Raw genomic sequence first — 6309 nt, forward strand, 5'->3', positions numbered from 1 at the left:
CCATCCCCCACAGCTCCTCAAAGCTCTTGACTCTAAGGAACACTCTGGCTGCATTTCCTCCAAGACAGATTTCTTTGTTCTTTCATCAGTCTATGAGATATTCAGTGCTCTTCTCCAACAACACAGCTCAAAGTTATTAATTTCTGTCATCTTTAAATGTTAAATTACAGGTAAGACCTCCTCTCCCAGGTCTCTCTCCTGCCCTGCACCAGCAGCACACAGTGTGTGTGTGTGTGTGTGTGTGTGTGTGTGTGTGTGTGTGTGTGTGTATTTTTACCTCTTAGAAAGCATGTTCCCTTTATCTATCTGGTGTGTAAGCTTTGGTCTAGACTCTGGAGAGGAAGATTCAATTTCCTCTTGTTTCTTAACAGTACCATAAAGCAGGGCATTTTTGGGGTCCTTTTTGAAGTCAGGCATTTAAAATGGCATGAGCTTTTAATGTTAGCTTAAATGGTAGCTATTAAAAAAAACATGGACAGTGTTTGGTGAAGCTCCCTGATTAAAACAATCTTGGAAGCAGGAGTGGCATCCACTTCTGAAATAGCTTGCCTCCGGAAACCCTATGAACCTGGAGAAAGGATGAAAGTTATACAAGCGTTCAGGTCTTTTGTTCATAGGGTCGCTATAAGTTGCCTATGACTCGACGGCACTTAACAACAGCAATTACAAAATCATAGTGCAAAGGGTTGGGACCACCATCAAACCCCCAACCTCCAGAGTGCTGCTTATGTGTGAAGCCCTGGAAGTTTGGGAGCGCTGTTTTAATAAACACATCTCAAATTTGGCATGCAAAGCGTGCATTTAGAAAGCAGTGAAAATAAGACCATGCGTAAAATATGACATTCAGGAGGTAACAGTGAACTTTACAGATGGGCTGGCATGGAAAAGAAAAAGCTGTCTTTTGTTAGGATGGGCTCGAGAGCATGCAGTTCTTTGCTGCAAAAAATAAGAGGAGAAACTTAAGTTGTTTAGTTGTTTGGAAATAACAGCCTCAGAGAGGGCTCCTTCTGGCTCATCCATATTTTATTAGGGCAGCAGTTAAAAATTCATTACAGACACCCATCTGTAGCTCACAGCACTCTTGCGGGGCTCACATGGCGATCAGGTTTTGAGAAGCTCTTTTTAGGGAGGAAAAGACAGTCATTTGCAGGAATTAATAGCACAGGCATGAGGCTGCTCAGTGCATTGCAGAACAAGCCTGTCATGTAGTCTGGAATTCCTTGTTGCCCACTTTCTCCAGTGATGTAGACACAAAAATGAATGAACACACATAGAGGATCCAGCAGGGAATTTGGCATCCAGTGAGCAGGAGAGTGGAGGTGTCTCCCAATGGGGCTTGGGTGCTGTGTGCACGCGGGCCGATGTGTCCCAGGGGCCATCAGCACAGAAAGGTGGGGTGCTCAGAGCTGGGGTGTGCTGCTCTGGTCTCCCCTTGAGCATCTTGGAGATTCTTGTGCTCTTATGCCTGAATTGAACATGAAGGCAGCTGGTGAGGGTTCCTCTGTTCAGGCTCTAGACACTTCCATCCACACTCTTCCCAGGGCTTCTGGGGCATGTTGGTGCCAGTGGAATTTGACTTGATACAGGGGGCCCCAGCTATGATAGAATGAATGCTTCCTGGTCCTTCACCATCATCATGGTGGTTGTGGCCATGGAACTTTAAGTGCGCATCTCCCAGCACTTGATTGGGTGACACTCTGCTGAGATCCAGTTGGTTTTCATTGGTTGATTTCAGAAGTAGGTGACCAGGCATTTCTTCCTAGTCTGTCTTACTCTGTCAGCTCTGCAGAAATCTGTCCGCTGATACAACACACTGGTATTTGAAGAACCAGGCACAGGCCTCAGTGTTGGAGTTACCCTGATACCCTGAGGTATAGCAGGCTGGTGTTGAGCCTGTGAGGCAGGTCACTTGGCCTACAGGACAGTGGTGGCCTAGGGAGATGACATGACTCAGTCACGTTCATTCAGAAGAGACAGAGCTAAGCTTTTTAGTTCTGGTTCTAGAGCTCAGAAAGTATAGAAACCCTCCAGACTGACTGCCGCCGGGTCCCTTCTGACACACAGCCACCTTCTATAGGATTTTGAGGTTGTGATACGAGAAGAGACTGTCTTTTCTCCTGTCAATCTAGCTGGTGCATCTGATCCCCTTACTTTCTGTCTTGAAGTCCAGAGGTGGCGCCTCTCTGAGAGTTCAAATCCACCAGCTGCTCTTTTAGAGAAAGGTGGGCAAACTCCTCCTGTGTAATTTACAGCCTCGGAAACACAGTGGAGCATCAACTATGAGTCATTCTTTCTTGAATGCCCTGAGTACAAGTGATTTTCTATATAATTATCACCCACTTAAATGAGTTTCAGAGAACATCATCTCACATTCCCACCAGAAGTGTATGAGAGTTCCAATCTCTTCACATCCTCACTAGCATTCGTTGTTTGCTCTTTTGTTGAACTTTGTTATTGTTGGTAGGGTAAAGGGGAGGGGATGGTGATGGTGAGATGGTATCTTGTTGTGATTTTCATGTGTCTAATAGCTAATGATCTTGAGAATTTCTTCATGTGTTTGTTGTTCATCAAATGTCTTCTTTGGTGAAGTATATTCAGGGCCCAGTGTGTGTTTGTATTGTCTTTGTCTTGTTGAGGCTTTAGAGTTTTCTATAAATTTTAGAGATGGGTCTCTTGCCAGAAGGGTCATTGCCAAATCCTTTTCTCTAATCTATAGGTCTCTTTTTGCTCTTTTGTTATTTTGATTGCACAAATGGATTTAATTTTTAGGAGGTCTCAATCACCTAGCCTAGCTTCTGCTAATTGTGCATTTTCAGTGATATTTGATACTCTATTTATGCCATAGACTAGTGCTCCTGTTGTTGCTATGTGCCGTCAAGTTGCTTGCGACTCATAGAGAGCCCATGTACAACACTGAAGCCTATCCTATCCTGAGCCAGTCTCACTGACTCTGACACACCTACTCCTACTCCCCTAGTTACTGTGTCAGTCCGTCTCAGCTGAGGTCTTCCTCTCCTGCACTGTCCCTCCACCCTCTGATCATGAAGTACTTCTTCAAGGATCAGTTCCTCCTGGACACATACCCAAAGTATATGAGATGGAGCTTTAAAATCGTAGCTTGCGAAAAGTGCAACAATGAATGAGTGGAAACCCAGAATCTCTGTAAATGTTCATTAAAATTAATAAAAAAAATCCTAGCTTGCCCTATTACTTTTTTGATGGTTATTATAGTTTTAGGTTGTAAGCCTATATTCTCAATCTATTTTGAGTTAGTTTTTGTGTATGATGTGATGTATAGATCGTGTTTCAAGTAGATATCCTGTTTTGCCAGCACCATTTATCAAAGAGGCTGCCTTTCCCCCATGTAATGGATTTCATCTCTTTGTGAAAGATCAGCCATCCATGGGTAGATGAGTTTACTTCTGGGTTCTATCCCATTATTCTATGAATCTGTACAAGCACGGAACTGTTTTGATTACCTTGATGGTGAAGTAAGTTTTAAGATCAGGAAGTGTAAGGCCTACTTTGTTTTTCTTTTCCAGAGCTGCTTTGTTTATCTAGAGTTTCCTTCCCTTCTATATAAAGCTGATCATTATTTTTTCCTTCTCTTTGAAGAACGATGGGCTTAGACTTTCGTAGTCCTTTTATGTTAAAACTCAGCAAATAAAAAAAAGTGTCCTTAAGTATTTTTTGGATGGGGGCTGGAAAAGGAGCAGATGTAATGTGAGGATTGGTGAGTCTGCCTTCTCCTTGCTTCATAAGGGGGTACCTACCCCATCAATAATATCTATAGCAGCAAACAGATAGTTACTACATCAGACATGCCACCCCCATGCTCCTGCACCTATTTCCACAAATCATATGGGTTTAATATCCATTGTTGTCTCACAGACTTAACTCATAATTGTGATATTGAGTTGTTGCTTGTCGTCAAGTCGAGTTTGACTCATAACGATCCTATGAACAAAAGACCTGAAGCCTTTCTATAACTATAGTAGTTTCTCAAAGTTTATAGAATTTCCAGAGAAGTATGTTGGGGAGTGGAGAAAGGCAAAGAACATCTTAAAATAGAAGTCCAGTTTTAGTCCAGTAATCCCAAGCAAGAGAATAGCAAAACACAATCCCTTAATTAGAAAAAGGCCTGGCTTCAGTCCAGCAACACAAATCTAAGAAGCTTCTGGTTTCCTCAATCATTCAGCAAGGTATGCCTCAGAGCAGTTATAAGTCAGCTTCTCCTTCAAACACCTGACAAACGAACCTATAACTGTGACCAGCATAAATGCAAGAAGCCTGAGGTTACACCTTGTCAAAGACTCTCCAGAGCAATGCCACAGTCTCTCTACCACCATGACCAGAATTTCACCATCAGAGTCTTGCTTTTACCAGGGGCAGTCTCCCTCAAGTCTTGCCAACCAGTATGGGAAGCCCTCTGTCTCTTATCCTAGTCCCAAAGCTGTTGATGATATGTAAGACAATATGTCTACAGTTAAGGTAGCTGCAGACCAGTAGGGCTAATGTAATGGCTAGAGAAGCCAACTTTTAAGCTAACACTGCAGGGGCTGAGAAGGTATGAGTTCATGTTTGTTGATAGGCAGTGCCTGCAATTTTGTTTCTGGTAGAAATGAAGCACTTCTGGGGAGCATCCCTCCATTTTATATCCCCATCTGCAATGTGAGCATTTCAGTTTCTCCACAACCTCACCCGCAATTGTAGCTTACTGTCTTTGTGAACTTTGCTATTGTTGTTGGAGTCAGAAGGTATTTCATTGTTGTCATGGTGGTATCTTTTGGTTGGCATTAGGTTGAGTAGTAATCTGAGCCTATGGCATCTTCTCAATGAAAAGCAAAGATTTGTCAGTTTAAGCAACTAAGCTCATTATGCTTGCTCCATCAGTATAATTTCCATTTTTATTCTCCTTTCTTTATGATTAAGGCAGCACCTTCCATCCTGTAGTAGTTTTTGAAAGTATGACACTGAACTCTTGGAGCTTAGGATAGGAATAGTGTGTTCTTCCTATACACCTTTCGGAGTAGCATTCTGTGTTCAGTAAGGACTCATCATCAACAAAATGAACTGTGTGATTAGAATTGTCAGGCAGTCAAGGTTGACTTATTCTGCATCCTGTTATTCGGCAAGCAAGCCTTGCTCAATGGATATGTAGTACAATAACCTGAAGGCACTTGAAAACAATACAGAGAGGGATGAGAATCCTGGAACCAAGAGTTTGAAGTGCTTCAAAGACCAGCAAAAGGAAGAAGTCTCAGGAGAATGTAGAAGAAAGAGCCAGACAGGACACAGAGCAGTAAACAGCCCTCAGCGGCCATTTGAACAGCTGCCTACAAGGCACATCACTGTCTAGCTAACAGCAGGAAAGATAAGATCCTCTGCTGGCCACTTTTAACTGTCCAGAGAAGAATGACTTTTCATGCTGCCACCTACTGGGTGACTGGCAGCATTCCCCGACTGATCCCAGCAACCTGAGGCCTGTGACCTTTTGCCAGGAGCGTGCCTGCCTTTATATTCAGAGTCTCTCCCTAGAAGAAGGTGCAGTTAACCCCTGAATTAGTGGGGATGACACTTCTGGGTGCCCTTGACTGATGTATGCTACAGCCATATGGCTGGCATGCTTCACTCTGGCCATCTCTGACTGCTCCCTTCATCCACCCACTAGACTGGCCCCTATCCAGATGGACTGTCTGAGGCTTCTTTGCCAGCAGAAGCTCTGTCACAGGCCAGATGGTACCCATGGCCCTTTTGACATCTTAGGGCCCCAGCCATCTCATGGACAAGCTTCTGGTCTCACCTGCCTGGGCACCCTGACTCTATCCTTCTACCAAATTGTCAGACACACTGTCCCTGCCCAGGCATTATATCTCCAACCACCACAGTAGTAACAAGGACAACCATCAGGTGCTCAGTTCATTCCCCTTCAAGGATATTATCCCTGGTGTAATGCTCTGGAGGAAGTTCCCGTCACTGGCTCTGTCATCTCTATCTAGCATTTTTAAGATAGAGATTACATAGAGAGTATTGTCATGGCCCCAGGATTTGCCAGGGAACCTGAGCTGTGATCAACCCAGAGAGGTACAGAACTTGCTTCTCATTTCTCAAGCTGAAAGAACGGAAAAACAAATTCAACCCTTGAGTTGCAATACTGAGAGGTGCTCTGGGCAAAATCTTGGATGATCCAAGAAACATCAAAAGAAGATTGGAATAGTTTAAAATTAATATATTTTAGGGCATTATGATTATCAGAAGAGTCCAGAATGAGGGTTGCAGAGTGGAGTATACTTGGGGTGGGGGTGAGGA

The sequence above is a fragment of the Elephantulus edwardii genome, unplaced genomic scaffold (assembly GCF_000299155.1).
Source record: "Elephantulus edwardii isolate Elephantulus edwardi_28Jun2011 unplaced genomic scaffold, EleEdw1.0 scaffold00466, whole genome shotgun sequence".
In the NCBI taxonomy this organism is placed as follows: Eukaryota; Metazoa; Chordata; class Mammalia; order Macroscelidea; family Macroscelididae; genus Elephantulus; species Elephantulus edwardii.